Raw genomic sequence first — 21,412 nt, forward strand, 5'->3', positions numbered from 1 at the left:
AGCTGAGAGAGCTGGGGCCGTGTAGCCTGGAGACTGAGGGGAGAGCTCGTTAATGCTGATTGATAGCTAAAGGGCAAGTGTCAGGAGGATGGAGCCAGGCTGTACTCAGTGGCGTCCAGTAGCAAGACAAGAGGCAATGGACACAAACTGGAACACAGGAGGTTCCACCTAAACATAAGGAAAAAGTCCTCCCTTTGAGATGGGCAGAGCACTGGAACAGGCTGCCTAGAGAGGCTGTGAAGTTTCCAGCTCTGGAGGCATTCAAAAGCTGCCTGGACATGTTCCTGTATGATTTACTCTGGGTGATCCTGCTCCAGCAGGGAAATTTGGCCTAGAGGATGTTCAGAGGTCCCTTCCAACCCTTACCAGTTTGTGGTTCTATGTTTCTTGCCCTGAGAAGCTGGTAGTGCAGAGAGGGAACTTGTCACATGCATGTAACTAGAGGTTGCTTGTAAGTGTAGCTTGGGGCTGAGGCTTGGCATTTACAATGAGATACCAAGTTAGTCATAGCTTTGAGGTGGATATTCTAGCACTTACCCTAAACACAGAAACACAGAGTGGTTTGGGTTGGAAAAGACCTTCAAGATCATCCAGTTCCAAACCCCACCCCAGGCAGGGACACCTTCCACTAGCCCAGCTTACGCAAGGCCTTATCCAAGCTGGCCTTGAACACCTCCAGGGAGGGGGCATCCACATCCTCCCTGGGTAACCTGTTCCTGTGTCTTACCACCCTCACTGTAAAGAATTTCTAATGTCCAGTCTATATCTCCCCTCCTCAAGCTTCAATCCATTCCCTTTCATCCTATCACTACAAGCCCTTGTAAAAATTGCCTCCCCAGCTTTCTTGGAGACCTGCTTCAGGTACTGGAAGGCAACTATGAGGTGACCCCAGAGCCTTGCTCTTCTCCAGGTCTGCCAAAAAGTGACTTTCATAAGAATAAAGTGATTTTCATAAGGATGCTCACTTCATAAAGTGAGTTTCATAAGGATACTAAAAAGGCAAAGCATCTCAAAGACAGTTCTGTTACAGTACAAACCAGAACAATTAACTCTTCAATTAGTTTTAATTGTCTTAGAGGGAGACAGTGGAGAAATTATAAGGATTCATAAATGCATCTGTGCCTGCCCACTATAAATGCTTGTTTTCAGTCCAATGAATTAATGACTTCCTGGTTTTCAGCAACTCATACAGTCTCCTCTGTGCCCCTCAGAAGTTTCTTCTATCACCTCTGAGGCCTGGCAATGAATCTGCCTCCTTCTCTTTCAGTCTTCTTGTGAAGAAGACGACTCGCTGGATTCTTTTTCTTTACTACGTTCCCTGCATCCATGTGCCCACTGCATGTGCTCAGCTGTTCTATGAGACAGCACAGCCCTTCTCACTGCACCTCCTAGAAAACAGCAATTAGAGCAAAACACACTTGGAACCTTCCTCCAGCCACACCTTTTCAAACGAACACCAAAAAAAATCCTATTGTGTAGTGCCTGTCTGCAAACTGGGTAGGTAAATGCTGTCACCTTGTCATAAATGAACAGATAATAGCAGTCCATTTATGAACAACAAGAAAACAATCTCACGATGTTTTAATCGTACCACTTAGGAAAAAAATACAGAAAGAAAATAGCATAACATTTATATTCTTTAGAATACAAACACAACATTCTGTGATCTACAGAAGCCAGGATATTTAGATGTGAGGCTGAAAGTCTGTCTTTTTCAGCTTTATTTTTATGAAAACAGGCTTAAATGGACTTTTTCCCCTCCCCTCCATGTTAAGACTGCTAATTACTGCACCTATATACTGCCACACAATCTTGAGCCAACTGCCAAGGAAAAACAGAAGTAAAAACCTATGTTTGAAGTAGACAGGTGGTGATATTCAGAGGGACAAATAAAAAAGGATGGTCCTGGTAAGCCTCATTCAACTGCTCCCTAAATGCAACAGCACCTAAGCTCTTCTAGCCCTTAGAATGATAGAATCATAGAGTAGTTTGGGTTGGAAGGGACCTGTCCAACCTGATGGATGGATTCAGACTAGATCAAAGGAAGACATTTTTTACAAAGAGGGTGGTGAAACACTGGAACAAGTTGTCCAGAAAGGTGGTAGAAGAGGTCACAGATGTGCCATCCTTTTAAACAGTTAAGGTCAAATTGGACAGGGATCTGAGCAACCTGATCTAGATAAAGATGTCCTTGATCACTGCAAGGGGATTGGACTACATAACCTTTAAATATCCCTTCCTATATCTTGTCTAAATTTACTTCATTTCCCAGCCTTCAAGATCTCCATGTGCCTCAAGTGCTGAGCATGCCTCTATCAGTGCCTTGGTCACTACAAGGCCAGAATGTTGTTGCCCAGCTTACACGCAAACCTGAGTGTGATCAGCATGAAGGCTTTGTCCTGGCAGGTCTCTGCCCATGCCTAATGAACACATGCAGGCTCAAGCTCCCTGTCTCCATAGAAAAGGCAGTGAAGGCTGATGTTCCCTTCTGAGATGGCATGTGATGGTGACTGTAGGAGATTACAGCACTTTCTTTGGCTATAAAAGCAACTTGTTTTCAAAGTTCAGTGTTGACAGAGGTTAGATTCAGGCCCATGTGTCATACTGCTTTCAGGATGTTTTAACCACAAAGCCATAAACTGCTCTGGGGAATAGAGGAGGAACGTTTTTCAATCTTTCTAGTGAAGCTGTGTTGTTGTGCACAGGAGAACCCAAAACCAAGTGAACTGAAGTTTGACTTTCGTAGGGTAAAATGCGATGGGATGTGGGTAAAATTGTGAGTCAGTTTTGACTGCAAAACACACACGGATTCCTTGGAGAAGTTAGAAGATTGTGTCTCCTCAACCAATGGCTTTTTCTGTGTCACTGCCTAACACTCATGAAACAGAGCACACAGTCATTGCAGGGCTCCCCTCTACAACGAGGAACAGCCTAGAGTTAGCTTTCTTCTCATGCAGGATGTCTTGATTTTGTATATGTGGAGACGGGTCATGCAGGAAAAGCTGTAGCTCATTTCCAAAAGAAGCCACAGGCTGGTATCTGGACACTGTTCTTGAGGTGAAAAAATAGGTTTTGATTGTTTTCGTGTAGAAGAGAAATAAAGCTAATTCAGTGGCTGGTGTTTTAACTATTAGGGTATTGCACAGCAGGACAACCATATCTCAATAGGCACATAAGATCTTTGCTGAGTTTATTAAAGATTACCCTGGGGAGACTGACAGCCTGGGGCTCATGATTATTATTTTTTAGTTGATAAAGGACTGATAAAGGATCAGTATTTTCCTATTGACTAGTGTAAGGTAGAGCACAGTGTGCTGACTATTTTGGATCTTATTCTGACTCCTCTACTCTTTTTATGATTTCTCTTGCAGTGTTCTGGACTTTACAGTGGCAGACAGATACCTAAATTGAAGACACTTCAGTACATAGCTTAAAGACAAGAAAATATCTTGGATCTACAAAGATCTCAGTGCATCAGGAGAGATCTGGAAAGGATTGTATCTGGAAAGATCAGATCTGGAAAGACCTGGATGCACTGAATACCTTGGTGAAAACCTGAAGTAAAGCAAAGGCTTGACCCAAGGTCCTCAGGATATAAGATACTCCAAATTCTTGAACTGTTCTCAGTATATCTTCTTCCTGCTCCACAATATAGTAATTGTCTTCCAGATGTCTTCTTTTGTGGCATATTATACACCGAGCAGCATCTCCAGCCTGCTGTATGTCAACTTACTACAAAACCTGCACTAAGGATGGCTTCCTATAAATACATCTTAGAGTAGAAATAAACAAGTGACCTCATTCCTAGTGGGAAAGAGCTGGATGTTCAGAAGAAATGAGCACAAGGTTTTCCTGCACAGATTTTGTTTAAATACTTCTTAAAACGCTCCATTGACTCCTCTCCCTCAGTGAAGCCTCAAGGAAAGGCATGAAGCTGTACCCCTTCCTTATGTCAAGGGGTTTTGGTTGTGTGTTTTTGTTGTTCCTGTGGGTTTGTGTTTTGTTGTGCACTATTTTATACAATAATGGATGTCTGGCTGCTGTGAGTTAGCACATCAATGTTAGTGAACCTCAGCCAAGAGTTTGTGCTCCCATAGTATGCCTAACCCTGAGTATTTCTCTAATAAAATAAAGGATGACTCAATCTGAATGAATCATTCACAATTCTGCTTTCTCTGTCAGAAGAATGTTCTCAGCAGATCGTATATTTGCTGGTTATTTTAGAACATTGACAGTTGTCAGTTTTCAGTTGTTTGTTGTTTTGTTGTGTTTATTTTTACTGTTGATTTTTAACATATCTCACACACACTTATAATTTAAATCTTGTTGCTTATCTGTGATTGCTGAGGAGGTCAGCCAAACATGATCTTCTTTTCTGCTCCTTAGAATATAAGATTTTTAAAGTCTTTCACATGCACATCTCAAATTCATCATTTATTAGTGTTCCTGCCATTGAAAAACCAGGCTGGTCATTGCAATAGTTTGAGGAAAAGTGAGCATGAAAGCAGGATGTAAAAGTAGGGATTCATTTTAAAAGCCATAGAAATGATGGTATATTTTCATGGCTTTCTCAACTCAAAATACAACCCTATCCCCCAGAGAGTGTATCACCTCTGCCAGGAGGGAGTGGAATTCACAAAGTTGGAAGGAGCCAGCTATGATTCTGGCTTACAGCTGATGATGGCATTTACATAGACATTACTGCTCAAATGGAAGGGTTGAAAATGCTTTCTTTACCAGGGCTGTGTGTTAGGAATGCATCTGAAATAATTCAGGAAACGTTGATGCTGCTGATGAATAGAGAGTTAATTCATCTGTTGGTGTAAATCAGCAGAGCTGCTGCGTTTGTGCTGATTTACTTGGGTAAAGCCCAGAAAATAGAAGGGATGGATGACAAACAAAGGGTTCTGTTTTTATTTCATAAGGGGGGGGGGGAAAAAAGGCAGCTTCATAACTCAGGCACACCATTGGCATGAATAAGTTATGAAAAATCTTCACAGCCAAAAGAACATAATCATCCTTCATGTATAACAGATTTGTTTATTCTGTAAAGATTCATTTCAGTTGATTAATTATCAGTATCTGCTGATGGTGGAGGTAACAAGCCATCTCTGATGAGAGAATCATTTTAGGACATGCTCAGAATATTTTATCACCCAGCACAAGTTGTGTATGCTTAGAATATTTACCAGACTGTGTACTTATAGTATCATCTTTTTGAAGCTAAGTGCTGAATGTAAATTATCTTTCAGATATGAGAGTTATCTATATTTTTCTTCTAATAAGGGGCACATCAAAAAATAAAACACAATAACAGTTGTGTTTGCATGTCAAGTGCTGAACTGTGCTGCTGGATTAAATCATTGTTATTCTGAAGCAGTAAAACATTTGCATAAGTGCAAATGCCAGCTCCTAACAATACCATCAGCGTTGTCTGTTTACACCAAATCCACTCACCAGAGAGGTGATTGTCCCCCCTCTACTCTGCTCTGGTGAGACCCCACCTGGAGTACTGTGTCCAGTTCCGGTGCTCCCAACATGGAAGGGACATGGAGCTGTTGAAGTGGGTCCAGAGGAGGCCACAAAAAAGATCAAAGGGTTGGAGAACCTCCCTTATGGGGACAGGCTGAGAGATGTGGGGCTGCTCAGCCTGGAAAAGCCTTGGGGAGACCATAGAGCAGTCTTCTGGTTACCTGAAGGGGGCTACAAGAAAGCTGGAAAGGGAATTTTTACAAGGGCTTGTAATGATAGGATGGGAGAGAATGGATTGAAGCTTGAGGAGGGCAGATTTAGACTGGAGATTAGGAAAAAATTCTTTGCAGTGAGGATGGTGAGACACTGGAACAGGTTGCCCAGGGAGGTTGTGGATGCCCCCTCCCTGGAGGTGTTGAAGGGCAGGTTGGATGAGACCTTGAGCAACCTGGTTTAGTGAAAGGTGTCCCTACCCCTGGAAGAAGGGGTTGGAACTAGGTGATCTTGAAGGTCCTTTCCAACCTAAACCATTCTTTGAATCTATGCCCCTGCACACTGCATGTTTACTGGCCATAATTCATAGGTGGAAGTTAACAAGAGGGTGGTTTATCAAGGGGCAAATTACCTTCTTTTTCCTGCAATTTTATTTATTAAGTAAATGAAATTGCAACAGCAAGTTAAAATGCCAAAGCAGGGATTAGATCTTCTAAATTTTGAAGCATTAATGAAGAGGAAAAAATTATAATAAATGTGTCAATCACTGCAAGATAGAGCAAAAGTAGATCAGATTTTTCAGCACAGTGTGTTAATTTGCTATTTATAAGTTACCCTAGCCACCAAAATGCCTCAGATGTAAAACACTATCCAGAACAAGACTAACTGAACTCTGTTAATAAATCCATTTGTCAAAGTGTTGGTCATGTTTTCATAGTCACACAGCTTTAACCAGGCTTTCCTCAGAGAAGAGACTAAGCATCCTCTAACAGAACACGTGTGCCTACAAAGGGTATGGGGCAAAGTCTGCACGCTGTGTGCAAGAGGACAACTGGATTTGAATTAGCCAAGACTTTTCAGGAAGACACAGAAGCTCAGCAAAGTTTTGAAGAAAGCACTGAGTTCCTCTTTGCTCCACCAAAGTTAGGTGTCAGGAAATACAAACATTTGGTCACCTCGAAACTCAGGGTTTTCTTTCATCCTCCAGCCACCCTCATCATGTTTTTATTTTCCCTGGAGATATAATCTTTATTAATTATTAGTACACATTTTCACAGGACCTGCTATGAGCTAGGCTGCTTATTTATTTGTTTATTTATTTATTTCCATAGCTGAAGAAAGAGAGTCTAGCTTAAAGTCCATTAAAGCCAGCTGGAGCTTTTCCATGGATTTCAGTGCTTAGCTTTGACTGGAAGAATCACCCACTTAGCTATTTACAGCTCCCTGTTGTAAGCATGTGCCAGGTTTTGGTGTTTGTTTTGTTAAAACAAGCTGGATAAAGACAAAAGTTCAAAAGGTTTTAAAGTAACCTACAAGACTGGATGTGCCGATAGCAAGTGTGTTTACCTAAGGAAGAGGATAACTTCTAATTGTTTGAAGCACTTGTTTTTAATTTCATTATCCAGAAAAGCAGGTCACAGTGGTTTTGTGTCTATCTGGTCACAAGTCAGCTGTTAGCCAGTTTCAGCCAGGCCTGAAGGAAAAGAAGTTTTCTCAGAGGTGCTACATTCCTCCAGATTGTGTTAAAAACAGCAGCCTGGTGAAGAATAAAGACGTCTTAGTGCTTCCATTGAAGAACAGACTACACTGTTAAGTTCGTCTTTCAATGTACTCCAATTAATCCAGATCCAAAGAGAAACCAGCAAAGCCTAATCACAGGGGAAAAGTCATCCCAGCTTCTGAGTTCTTGAAACTCCAGAAGAATCCACAGGAAAGCAGACTTTCTGGTTTGCTCTGCTCACATATCTGTGTGTTTGATAGCTTGCTTCTCTCTTCTTTCCTCATTTTGTTTGTTGTTTTTAGTTTGGTTGGAGCCAGTCTCGGACAGGTGGGAAAAAACCATCTGGATCTAGGGTTTTATGCCTCAGAAGCAGGCAGGGTATTTTAGGATGAGTTGTATGAGTGGTGGTGACTCACTAAAAATGTGTGGTGAAGCTTTTGTTTTCAGTGTCTCCAAGCTCTCCCAACCAGATGTCCACACTCTACATATCAAAAGGAGATTTCAGGGGCTAAATTCCTGAAAGTCGAACTTCAACAGATGTTTGGATTGTTTTGGCCACTATTTCTGTGGCTAACAAGATTTAAACAAATACAGAACATCTCTTGCTATGCTCACTGAAATCAATAGGAAAATTCCCACCTGAGAAGATGATTTATCCTCAATTAGATTTTGTGGGTGGATAGTGATGTATGAGGCAGAAAAGAATCCAGCTCTTTTCTCCTTCTCCACTGCTCCTACTACAGTAACAGGGCTAATCAGATGTGAGTCAGCAAAGTGTCCTTTTCCAAGGAGAGAGAGAGGAAAGCAGGCAAAAGGGGGGAAATGTTCCTTTTGTGTTCCATTGTGAAGAGAACCACTTTATCGTGTATTGCTTTGCTTGTTGATGTTAATGTAGAGCGACTGAAAGTACACATCATTTATATGTTCATCACCTGGTGAGGGAATACATTAACTTAGCCTTCTGTAGGAGCATTGGAGAAGCAGTCATGAAATGCACTCAACTCCTGTGTACTTTCCTCTTCTGGCATGTCCCTGTGAGTGCAGAACATGTACAGTCATCCTGGGGCTCATTACTAGATCCAGCCAGATTGACTGAGAGAATCTGTATAACTTTTGCTACTGAGCATTTGAAAGCAATGCCCTTCTTGAATCCAGATGCTAAGATGATAGCCAGTACTGAAGAGCTACAGTGTGGTTGCTGCTCCGTAAGCAACCAGCATTTTCCTTGATAGTGGGGACACTCACTTTCATTTTGCCTCTTTGAAAATGGGCTTGGTGAGGTTCACAGAGAAGCTGAACCTGAAGAACATTTGGAACTTCAGAACAGTATCATTGTCTACTTAATAGTATGTCTTGTTGGAGCAAATGTCATCTTAAAAACTCTCCTGAAGGCGCTTGCTAGTATTGTAACATTGCTCAGAAGCTCATTTAGAATAGCACTGAGCAGCTGGAATTCTTACAATGAACGAGACACCTCTGTGAGACCTCCTGGCACTGGGCAGTTGTGAAATGGCAGAGATTATCTCCCAAGCTTGTCCTAGTTCCCAAAGAGTTCCCAGGTATCCAGTGGAAATTCTGGTCTTGGTTTGTTTGCCCTTAAAAACTAAGCAAAGTGACAGCCTTCTTCCTATGTCCTCGTCATATTTGATATCTAGTAGGAGAACCATATCCTGCACATGTTGGGCATAAGCAGAAATGACCTTCAGCTCCAGAATATGCTCTCCTTTTTATTCTGAAAGACCTAATTTGGTGGCCTGAAGTGCCCTGTTGCAGAGCTTGTTTGTTTTTTGGACAAGAACCAAGAAATCAGTTCTGATCAGGTTTTCTGGGATTGCTATCTCACATTGCATTGACACATTTTAAGTGAAACTCAACTAATCAGATCTTTTGAGAGTCTTCTATGTCCCATATCTCTGGAGGAAAGAAATAGGCCATGACTGGTTACATAGAAGCAAGGTGAGCCTGGGTACATTGAAGATACCTGTATTTCACAGAATCACAGAATGTGTGGGGCTGGAAGGGACCTCAAAAGATCATCCAGTCCAACCCCCTGCCAGAGTAGGGTCACCTAGAGTAGGTCACACAGGAACATGAACAGGCAGGTTTTGAATGTCTCCAGTGAAGGGGACTCCACAATCTCTCTGGGCAGCCTGGTCCAGGGCTCTGTCACCCTCACAATGAGTAAGTTTTTCTTTATGTTCACATGGAACCTCTCTGCTCCAGGTTGCACCCATTGTCCCTTGTCCTATCATTGGACATCCTTGAACAGAGCCTGGTTCCATCTTCCCAACATTGCTCTGCACATCTTTATCAACATGAATGAGGTCACCCCTCAGGCTCCTCTGCTCCAAGCTAAAGAGACCTCAGCTCCCTCAACGTTTTGTCACAAGGGAAATAGTCCACTCCCTTAGGCATCTTTGTGGCTCAGCACTGGACTCTTTCATGCAGTTCCCTGAGGCCCTTGTTGAACTACAAGGCCAGAACTGGACACAGTATTTCAAGGAGGAACTTGAAATACTTAGGTCAAGTATCACAATAGCTGAGCTTTCAGTTTCCCTTCAGGCAGATATTCTACATTTTTGTGGCTAAAATGAAAGATATTCACTTTGGTGCCACGAAGTTTGAAAGGTTGATGTAAATCATTAACATAAACCATTTATTCTGACCACAGCTGCCTGGTCTAAAGTTGATATTTGGAATCTGTTAATCATTATTCATTTGCTACCTTTTGCATAGCAGAAAGTGATTTCAAGCACTCTTGCCAGGTTTTCAGAGGTCAGTAACTCTGTCTCTCTTTGCTTAACTAACCTGCATGCAGATTCTGAAATGCCTGGTCAGGTCTTTTTGTAGCCTATCAGAAGCCACCTGAAGAGATGTTCTAAATTCTCTGGGTCAGGATGGTTGGGAATGCGGTCTCAAAGCTAGAGCCCCCTCAGAAGCCTCCCTGTACAGTTCTGTAGGCATCTAAGGTGGTATCTCCACTTGGGGTCTTTTCTAGCCCATTCTTGCTGGAGCTGAGAGTAGAGAAGACAGTTCAGTGATTGCAATATTCCAGTTCTTGAAGGGACTGCACTACTGTGCTTGTATTTGTAGGTGAGCTTTTTTACCTCAGTCCAGGTTGCTACTGGCCTTTCATCTATCACTGTCCTGATAATGTTTTGTCCCTGTATCACTCCTATTCATATCTTTAGCTCTCCCTCACAGCTGTTCTATGTCCTTGGCTACTCCTCATGAAACTTTATCTGACCAACCACCTTTCCATTCTTTCTGTCACTGAGCAGCCATCCCCACTCTAACTTATTTCTAATCCTAGTGTTTGCAACCTCATCCCTCTTCAGTTGGTTTCCTTCACAGCTCACTGCTTGAAGCCCTTTGCCAACTCCTTTTACATTTTCAAATCATAGAACCATTTTTGTTGGAAAAGACTTCTAAGATCATAGAATCCAACCATTCTCTAACTCTACCAAAACTTGGTACTAAACCACATCCATCAACACATCTCTGCCTCACTGAAACACCTCTAGAGATGGGGATTCAACCACCTCCCTGGGGAACCTGTTCCAGTGTTTGAGAACCCTTTCAGTCAAGAAGCTTATTTTAATATCCAACCTAACCTCCCTTGGTGCAACCCCAAGACATTTCCTTTCCTCCTATCACTTGTTACTAGGAAATGGCTCCTCTTCATCATCTTCCATCTTCTTCTCTCAAACTCTACTGCAGTTCCCAACATACCAGCTCTGACTTGCTTCTCTTGTGCCCTAATTGAGCCATTTTCTCCACTTTTGTGCACTGAAAGCAGAAAGGAAATTCCCCAGTTTTCCTTTGGCTCTTAAGTGCTGCATTAGCCAACAACAGCAGAGTTGTCATTCCATGAAATGCAGAGAGCCTGCACCTTCTGCTGCTGCCTCAACAGACAACAAATATTCCAAGAATTTAGGTGCCAGCTGAGCAAACCCTTACTGAGAACCTGCAGATCTGAAATCTTGCAAACTTTCCATCTGTTCAGATTAATTCACTTCGCTGATATGAAGTCATAAAAAGTACATCCTAATGCAAGCATCAGCTGTCTATTAGTGTTCCTCCATCTGTTCCAAAGGCTTCTGGCCACAGCTAACTTTCTAGCACCATTCTAACACTCTTCTCATCTTATTCTTCAAAATGACTGCATCACTTCTGCTAAAATCAGCTACTACAGAGTATTCTGGCCTGTAGTAATGGGTTAATAGGGAAGAAATTGAAATATACTGGGAAACTCTGGGGGAAAAGTATATCCAATTGTATGTTGAATAAATTATTTGTAGAATACCTTTTTTTCTATATTACATTTTTTCTTTTCTTTTCTTTTCTTTTCTTTTCTTTTCTTTTCTTTTCTTTTCTTTTCTTTTCTTTTCTTTTCTTTTCTTTTCTTTTCTTTTCTTTTCTTTTCTTTTCTTTTCTTTTCTTTTCTTTTCTTTTTTCTTTTCCTTCCCTTTCTTTTCTACATTTTCTTTATTACATTATTTTATTTTTTCTTTTATTTTCTCTTTTATTTCTTTTTTCTTTCTTTTTTTTTTCTTTTCTCTTTTCCCTTGCCTTTCCTTGCCATTGAAGGAAAGGAGGTACAATTAGAAACAATACAACAGCAGAAATATAAATGAGATTGCTTATTGTAGCTTTGAAGAAAAGGGCAGCTTACCCAAAATAGCTCAGAGAGAAGAAAACTCACACCAATATTTTATGGTTAGAATTAAAATGCTTTGTATGTTCAGTCTTCTAGAAAGGTAAATGACTGCACAGAATGGGCTGTATAGAAAGTCTTGCCATCCCTTGAAACAATAATTGATCAGACATTGTAAAGTCTCAAGCAACAGGAATGTTGGTTCTCAGAGAATAACAGAAAATTAGAGCAGATTAATGATACTTTAGCAAGACAGAATCAAAGTTTCTGGTGCAAAATGTTTTTTCACACAGTTGTAGAAGTAATGGTGCAACAGTGGAAAGCATTCCAACTACAAACAGGATTTGTACAAATCACTGATTTCTTTGTTGCCTTTTGCTTCAGGTGGTATCCAATTTTATTCCTGTGATTCTGTTCTTTATTCCTGTCCTGTATTCCTGTTCTTTAATTTAGCACTAATTGTAGACATTAAGGTGCAAACAGATTACTAACTTTCATTTGTAAATGCAAAAGAAATCCCTACAAGAAAGACATTGAGTGGGTCCACAGAAGGGCAGCAAAGCTGGTGAAGAGTCTGAAGAATAGGTCTGGTGAGGAGCAGCTGAGGGAACTGTGGTTATTTAGTCTGGAGAGGAGCAGACTGAGGGGATATCTACTCACTTTACAACTCCCTGAAAGGAGGTTGGAGCCAGATGAGTCTTGATCTCTTCTCCCTAGTAACAAGTGATAGGAGGAGAGGAAATGGCCTCAAGTTGCACCAGGGGAGGTTTTGGTTGGAGATTAGAAGATACTTCTTGACTAAGAGGGTTGTCAAAGCCTGGAACAGGCTGCCCAGGGAGGTGGTTGAATCCCCGTCGCTGGAGGTGTTTCAAAGAGGTAGAGATGTGGTGCTGAGGGACACGGTTTAGCCCCAGCCTTGGGAGATTTTGAGAATGATTGGATTCAATGATCTTAAAGGTCTCTTCCAACCAAAGCAGTTCTATAATTCTAAAGATCAGTTCTACAGTACTGGGAAAAAGAAAACTATTTACTTGAATGTATCTTGTGCTGTAAAAGTTCTGAATGCCAGATTTAAAAACAAAGCCTCATAGGTGACAGATGTACTTCAACACTCTGGGTTTAGCAGTGTTCTGTACAGATTCATTCTTCCTTAATGGTTTTCTCAGGGAATTCATGCTTCATGGTGAGCAGTATTTCAAAGCATAATTATTTTCATGAGAGAGAGTAGTGCCACTCCTGAATTTAGAAGTCAGGGTTAATAAGGATCCCAGACCCACATTTAGGGTTTGCACAGTCCTTTTGCTGAATAAAATAGATTGCACTACTCAGGTGTAGTGGGAAGTGAGGTTTCAGCATGCTGCAGTGGTTTTTTAGAGATCTCCAGGGTGGAAGACATGTTTGGCTGTCTTCATCTGATGCCTGGAGGAAATTCTGAGTTCAAGCTGTGGTAGTCTGCTGAACTAGCTGGAAGTTGAGAGAAAATATTTTTAGTAGACACAGTAAAAAAAAACTGGTTGAAGGCTGCTGCTGGTGAAGAACATATTTAGCCAGGAATAAATCAAGGGCTGAATTTAAAGATTTAATTGATTAATTATAGATTAATTGCTTATAAATTCTCCCAAGAAAGAGAACAAAACAGTGCTCCTATTTTAGTCTGAAGTCTTTGTCCTTAACTGTAAATCCCAGTTCTCATTAATGCAAAGCAAATACAACTAATAATCTCCCATTGCAGAAATCCAGTTTATCTTCAGTGAATGCCACTTTTTAAGCTGAAGGACATTCCTGAATACCTGCCTTTTGCTTCTGAATGTTTTTCTGCAGTCTTTTCTGCAGTGCTGTGACATTTTTAAGCTGCAGAGCTCCAGTGCTGTTTTCCAAGGGAAGCTATTTCCATGGCCTGAGCAAGTGAACTGTGCAAAGCAGACCACAGAGCAGGAAAAGGAGAGCAGGAGTCCAAAGGAAAACAACCACAGCTATGAACAACAATTACAATGAATGAACCTGAGGGTTTGTGCCTCTCTCAAACTAGCCTTTAGAAAGCAGAAGTAGATTCAGGTCACAAACATGTTTACTCATTGGGACAGTTTTGTAAAATGAATTTTTCTTAAGGTCTGTTTTTTTCTGTCTTGGTCTCTTCTCCCTAGTAACATGACAGGAAAAGGGGAAATGGCTTCAAGTTGCACTAAGGGAGATTTATGCTGGACATTAGAGGAAACTTCTTGACTGAAAAGGTTCTCAAGCACTGGAACAGGCTGTCCGAGGAGGTGGTTGAATCCTTAGCCCTGAAGGTGCTTAAAAGACACAGAGATGCCATGTCTTTTTGTGCTGTCACACACCCAAGGAGTGTATGACAGCATAAGCAATGCCTTGGAATTCAGATTCCAGTTAAGGATACCTACAGCAAGACTTTGTTGTTAAACAAGCTAATCACATTCTCCAGAGCAGATACAGTGGCCTTGATTCATATGTTATAATCCTAGTTCCTGGACTGGAGGATAACCTAAAGAAAAATGAGTCACTGATCCAAACCCCGCATACAGTCTACAGCTTTAGGTCCAGCTGGTATTTGCCCTCAATGCATACTCTGGCATTTACAGTAGTCAACATCTGGCTGTGAGAATGCAGTCACAGGGGTATCAGCTGCTTCTTCACTCATGCCTCTCCTTCATTCATGTCACACCATAGTCATAAACAATTCAGGAAGCAATTTACAGAAGTGTGTCCTCAGCTCCATGAATTCCAGCATCTCTCAGATGATTAGACAAATCCACTTTCACAGACTCATAGAACAGTTTGGGTTAGAAAGGGTCTTAAAGACCATCTAGTTACAACTGCTCTGCCAAGGGCAGGGGCACCTCCTACTAGACCAGGCTGCTCAAGGCTCCATCCAACCTGCCTTTGAACACTTCCAAAGCTGGAGCCCCCACATGTATAGGATCACATCTGCTTGTCTAAAGCCTGTTGTGAATCCTAGAGAGTGGAGATAAGAGTATTTAAAGCCTTTTTATCCTGAGAAGAGGACCATCCTGCTCAGTTCTTTAGTGGAACCCTAACCTAGCCCAGCTGGAATAGATTAAGATGATATTCAGATGGAATAAATGTCAACATTTTCCTTGAAAATGGGAAGAAATTCTACTATAAGGGGAACATTCATAAAATTACACCTACATTTTCTTTTGCTTATGGCTACATTTCTTTTGCCTGTTGCCAGGTATGGCTAGCTGAAAGCTGGCATCCATAGAGATTCCTTTTTGAGGCAGAACAAGGGGGAAGAGGACATATGCATGGAGGGAGCATTGAGGAAATCCCTTCACAAGTTTGAGCCTGACTCTTTAGGGTCTATGGGGAAAAAGAGCAAAGGTGAGCAGGAGAAAAGTATTTTAAATTCTGGTCTCTCTGCTTCCTCTCTCCATACAGAATGGCGTATATCACTATGTGAGACTGAAAGAAGAAAATTGTTGTGAAATGGTAGCTAATTCTTTTAGTCTATCCTATCTCACAGAAGTCCTTAGATTGCTTTCAGCATCCTACTGTAAACATCAAAGTCCACCATGGAGAAAACAGAAGGAAGGAACAAACAACGTGGCAGGTTATTGCAGCTAATAGTCCTAGTGGATGAAAGGTTGACCACGAGCCAGCAATGTGCTCTTGTGGCCAAGAAGACCAATGCCATTCTGGGGTGTATTAGAAGGGGTGTGGTTAGTAGGTTGAGAGAGGTTCTCCTCCCCCTCTACTCTGCCCTGGTGAGGCCACAACTGGAATATTGTGTCCAGTTCTGGGCTCCTCAGTTCAAGAAGGGCCTCAGGGAACTGCTTGAAAGAGTCCAGCACAGAGCCACAAAAATGTTTAAGGGAGTAGAACATTTTTCTTACGAGAAGAGACTGAGGGAGCTGGCGCTCTTTAGTCTGGAGGAGATTAAGAAGTGACCTGATTCATGTTTATAAATATGTAAAAGGTGAGTGCCAAGAGCCTCTTCTTGGTCATGCCTAATGACAGGACAAGGGGCAATGGGTGGAAGTTGAGGCATAGGAAGTTCCATGGAAACATAAGGAATTTTTTTTCCCTCTGAGGGTGACAGAACACCAGAACAGGCTACACAGGGGGCTTGTGCAGTCTCCCTTTCTGGAGATATTCAGAACCCTCCTGGGCACATTGCTGTGTGATCCTCCTCTGGCAGGGGGGTTGGACTAGATGATCCTTCAAGATCCCTTCCAACTCCTAACATTCTGTGATTCTTTGATAATATAACCGGAATTAGAACAGTAAACAGGGATGGCATTTCTGATACAGTTGTATTTATGGATCTCTGACTGTGGACATCACGTTTGATTTCCATCAGGTTAATCTCAAAACACTAACCAGGTAAAAGCAAAAGTCAAGGTATTAGAGGACAGAGGAGGATTTGAGGGGGCACTGAAAACAACTGGAGAAGGTAGTTTTATTGTAAGGAAAGAATTGTTCCATTAAAAAAAGCAAAACAAAACAAAACAAACCTTGGTGGTCTGTGTGCTATCAAAAATCCAAGACCAAACTGACTCTCAAGGAAATTAAAAGGCAGAGAAGCTGAAAGTACAAAAAGGGATCCCCATCTCCACTGCATGTATTTACATTTTAGAACACACCACTACAAAATTCTCCTGCATTAAGGTACTCAATAGAAGTCCCAAAGGATTGTTATTTTGTTGTTACGAATACTAAGGATCCTACCCTGTTACATTTACTAGAATAAAATCATGTTGAGTCCACAACTCCTGTCTGAATTTCTGAGAGTGCTCCTGGACACAAGAGAAGGTAACTTCTCTCCAGTTCTTTGGGTTTTTTTTGTTGGGGTATTTGGTTTTTCGGGGTTTGTGGGGGGGTTTGTTTTGGTTGTGGATTTTTTTTGGTTGTTTTCGTTTGGTTTGGTTTTTTCTTAAAACTGTGTTTTGTGGATAGCTTTTATTATGATTTGAAAGAATGACTGTTTTCGAGAAATAAGAATACTATATTGCCTGAGATTGCCTCCATTGCTTTGCATACATCCTGGAATAAGAAGTTCTCTTTTTATGTTGCTTCATCATTTTCCTGCCCCTTTTGGTTGCTTTGTTTATCAGATAACCACTTCTTTAGATCTGAGTATGTTGGAGGTGTTGTTCATCACATGGTTGCCACTTTAGATTCGGCCTTGATTACAAACATTTGCATTACTTCAAAAGAGCTTTGAACTTTATAGAATCATAGAATGCATTAGGTTAGAAGGGACCTTTAAAGGTCATCTAGTCCAAAACTCCTACAGTAACCAGGGACATCCCAAACCAGACCAGATAGCTCAGAGCCCCATTGATAGCTCAGGTCAGATCAGGGACATCCCAAATTAGATCAGACAGCTCAGACTCCCATCAAGCCTGACCTTGAATGTCTTCAGGGATGGGGCCTCCACCACCTCCCGGGGCAATCTGTTCCAGTATTCCACCACTCTCATAGTAAAGAACTTCTTCTTAATGTTCTTTGTGATCTCTTTGGCTCCAGTTTTTCCTAAAGCCCATGGGTTTTCTAACATTTGGGTAGGTAGGTCTTCAGCTGTCTTTTGTTCTATTGGTGTTAGCATTCATTCATTTTATATTTGTAGCAGTGACTCCAGCAGAGATCAGGCCTTCACTGGGTTGGCTCATTGCCTCCTTGACCTCAAGAAGCCTCAGCTTTTGCTTTTCTCTATTTACAGTCAGTTTTCAAAGGTGCTGAGCTGTATGAAATGTCAGGCTGGCTTCACAGCACACTCTAGCTGGCCTTTCACATAGAAGATCTTGAAGGCAATGACAACATAGTCTCTAGCATGGCCAGAAGAACCCACATATATAGTCCACTGAGGTCTGCAGAGGTCAGTCAGGATCAGATCTCTATAAAAGAGTGTCAGTGCTTTTTATAAACTTCAGAAGAAAGAATGAAGGTTTCCACAAAAGCCCAGAAGCCACTTTGACTGTAAGCTAACAAAAAGTTTATTATATAGCTGACATTTTCATGGGTTTACTATTTTGGATGTGAGGATGAAAATGATGCAGTTCTTCCGTTCTCCCTTTTTCTAGCCTTGCATTGATTACAGTGTGGTAACCAACAGACCAGAGCTTTTTCTGTGTAAAGTGGGGAACATTCAAAGACTTACCACATGAAGTCCCAGTCCTGCAATCAGACACACGAGGAGAGCTTCCCATGCATCCAGAGGCCCACTGCAGCCAAGAAAAATACAAAAGATCACTTTTGAAGGTACAAGCTCAGAAACTGAGAGGGTTTACTCTGCTATATTCCCTCTATCAAAATGCAGACATAATTTATATTTATCTTCATTTTTTGTGCCCATCATTTTAATTCTTAACATTGCCAATTACCTAAAATGCACAAAAGCGTCTAAAATGTGACACGAGAAGCGGTATAAAAATGTATTTTAATTCCTAATATAGAGGATTATAATTATGTGATTCTATGATATTTTTTTTTTCTCTTCCTTCCCTGATGTTTTCCAGAATGTGCTATAAAAATAAAAACTTACCACTGTCTCCTGGCATGTGGTAACATGGTGCTGGCTTGCTTTATTTTTCTTTTCCGGCCAATTCAAAGTCACTGTTTTGAAAAAATCAAAGTCTTTTTTTTTTTCTGTTTATCTTCCTCTGGATCACTTTGTCCAGGATAAGTGTCCAATATCAACAAAGCAGAGATGCAGTAGCTCAGCCTGTCCCTTTGTTCCCTCTGTGAAAAACAGCAGCACTATACACATCTTGCTCCCACTGGCTGCGTGACTGTCAGGCATCAGCAAAGCAGCATTTTTGGAGTGACTTTCTCAAACACTGTTCATGTTTATCCAGACTAATTTATATGTAACAGAGGGCTCTTATAGCAAAGGAAGCACAGCTCCTAGGGAAACCAGCATCTCTTCTCCTGCAGAAAACTGGAAGCAGGGGTTAGCAGAGGCCTTCTTAATCAGTGTTGGCTTTTAGAAAACAACATAAAACTAAATCTAACTGCTTGGGTTTATTGATATCTTCCTGCTGGCAAGGTGTGGAAAATCATTGACAGGGTACTCAAACCTTGGAATAGGATCCCCAGGGAGGTGGTTGAATCCCCCATCCCTGGAGGTCTTTCACAGAGGCAGAGATGTGGTGCTGAGGGACATGGTTTAGCTCCAGACTTGGTAAAGTCGTGGTTGGACTTGGTGATTTTAAAGGTCTTTTCCAACCAAAATGATTCTATGACTCCGTGATTCTACGATCCTTTGTCATTTCAGAACTAGATCATTACAGGCACTAAAAATAATACACCTATGTAATGATAAATCACTTCAAGAAAGAAAGGAAAAATAATGCTATGACCAACCAGTGAAAAATTGTGTTCTAAATGCCATACCTTGCAATACACATTAGAACCACAGAATCATGGAATGGTAAGGGTGGGAAGGGACCTCTGAAGATCATTAATCCCCCTGCCAAAGCAGGAGCACCTAGGGCAGGTGTCACAGGAATGCAGCTAGATAGGTCTTGAAAGTCTCTAGAGCAGAAGACTTCACAACCTCTCTGGGCAGCCTGTTCCAGTGATCTGTCACCCTTACAGTAAAGATTTTATTCATATTGAGGTGGAACTTCCTGTGTTCCAGTTTGTGTCCATTGCATCTTCACAGTAAGCTGTTACAGATCACCTCATGGTATTCATAGGAGGAAATAGCCTCAAGTTATACCAGGTGAGGTTTAGGTTGGATATCAAGAAAAATGTCTTTACTGGAAGAGTGGTCAGGCATTGGAACATGTTGCCTAGGGAGGTGGTGGAGTCACCATCCCTGGAGGTGTTAAAAAAATCTGTAGACATGATACTTTGGGACATGGTTTAGTGGGCATGGTGGTCTTGTGTTGACAGTTGGACTAGATGATTCTAGAGTTTTGTTTCTATGATTCTATAATTCTGGTTTCTGGTATCAGTGGTCAGCTGTGAAGCAAAGAAATAAGATTGCTAGCATGTGAGAGACTGCAGAGAAGCCTAAAGAAGGAGGATAGAGAGGTGAAGCAAGTACTGCCTGTTAACCTTGAAAAGCCTTGGAAGGGAATAGTTGCAAGGATTTCAAGCTAATGTGATTATTTTAGCAGGTTACATTTTTGAGAAGAGTAACAGGAACTAATTCCAAGCAGAAAAGTCTTTGAGGCTGTGAAACAATTTCCAAAGAAAAATAGTTCACAAAGATCCCTTGTTAGGAGTTATTTTAAACTAAACAGGGAGGAAATAATGCATACAATCATGAGAATACTTTCTTACCTAGTAAAACAACTGCTTAGAAAACAAATCAAAGTCAACTTTAAGTCTGTCAGATTGAAAATAAGATTTTGTTGTTGCCAGAGGTCAATATATCTTTACATCAGGAGGATATTTGCACTATTTAGATTCCTATTCTTTGTGCAGGCTCTGCAGATCAGCAGTGAGATGATTTGCAAAATGTAGTAATTTCCAGTGTGTGAAATTTCTTGTGACCAGCACAGAAATTTGCACAAATAACTGTCACATTTGCAGAACAAATAGATTGCTCTGGCAGAGGTCAAAACACTCTTGAGGAGCCTTTTTAATATGTTGCACTTGTTTGCTTTACCTTTTTTGACAAATGTGATTTAATAGTGCATAAAAAAAAAAAAAAAGGCAATACTCATGTCAAAATTGCTAAAGAATTTCTGAGAAGGACTAGAATATTAAGATGGTTGTTTTGTGGCAGTTCCACCACTCATCACTGTGTAATTTCAATTCCTAACACAGTATCACAGTATAACTAAGGTTGGAAGAGACCCCAAGGATCATCAAGTCCAACCTGTCTCCACAGACCTCATGACTAGGCCATGGCACCAAGTGCCACGTCCAATCCCCTCTTGAACACCTCCAGGGATGGTGACTCCACCACCTCCCTGGGCAGCCCATTCCAATGACGAACGACTCACTCAGTGAAGAACTTTCTCCTCACTTCAAGTTTAAACCTCCCCTGGTGCAGCTTGAGACTGTGTCCCCTTGTTCTGGTGCTGGTTGCCTGGGAGAAGAGACCAACCCCTTCCTGGCTACAACCACCTTTCACGTAGTTGTAGAGGGCAATGAGGTGACCCCTGATCCTTCTCTTCTCCAGGCTAAACAATGCTAGCTCCCTCAGCCTCTCCTCATAGGGCTTGTACTCAAGGCCTCTCCCCATCCTTGTTGCCCTTCTCTGGACATGGTCAAGTGTCTCGATGTCCTTCTTAAACTGAGGGGCCCAGAACTGGACACAGTACTCAAGGTGTGGCCTAACCTATGCAGAGTACAGGGGCACAATGACCTCCCTGCTCCTGCTGGCCACACTATTCCTAATGCAGGCCAGGATGCCATTGGCCTTCTTGGCCACCTGGGCACACTGCTGGCTCATGTTTAGGCAGCTGTCAATCAGCCTTCTTGGAGCTGTACTGCACTGAACATGAACCAGCAGGGAGGTGGCTGAATCCCCATCCCCAGAGGTGTTTCAAAGATGCAGGGATATGGTGCTGAGGGCCATAGTTTAACCCTAGACTTGGTAGAGTTAGAGAATGATTGGACTGGATGATCTT

Source organism: Dryobates pubescens, chromosome 4 (assembly GCF_014839835.1).
Source record: "Dryobates pubescens isolate bDryPub1 chromosome 4, bDryPub1.pri, whole genome shotgun sequence".
NCBI lineage: Eukaryota > Metazoa > Chordata > Aves > Piciformes > Picidae > Dryobates > Dryobates pubescens.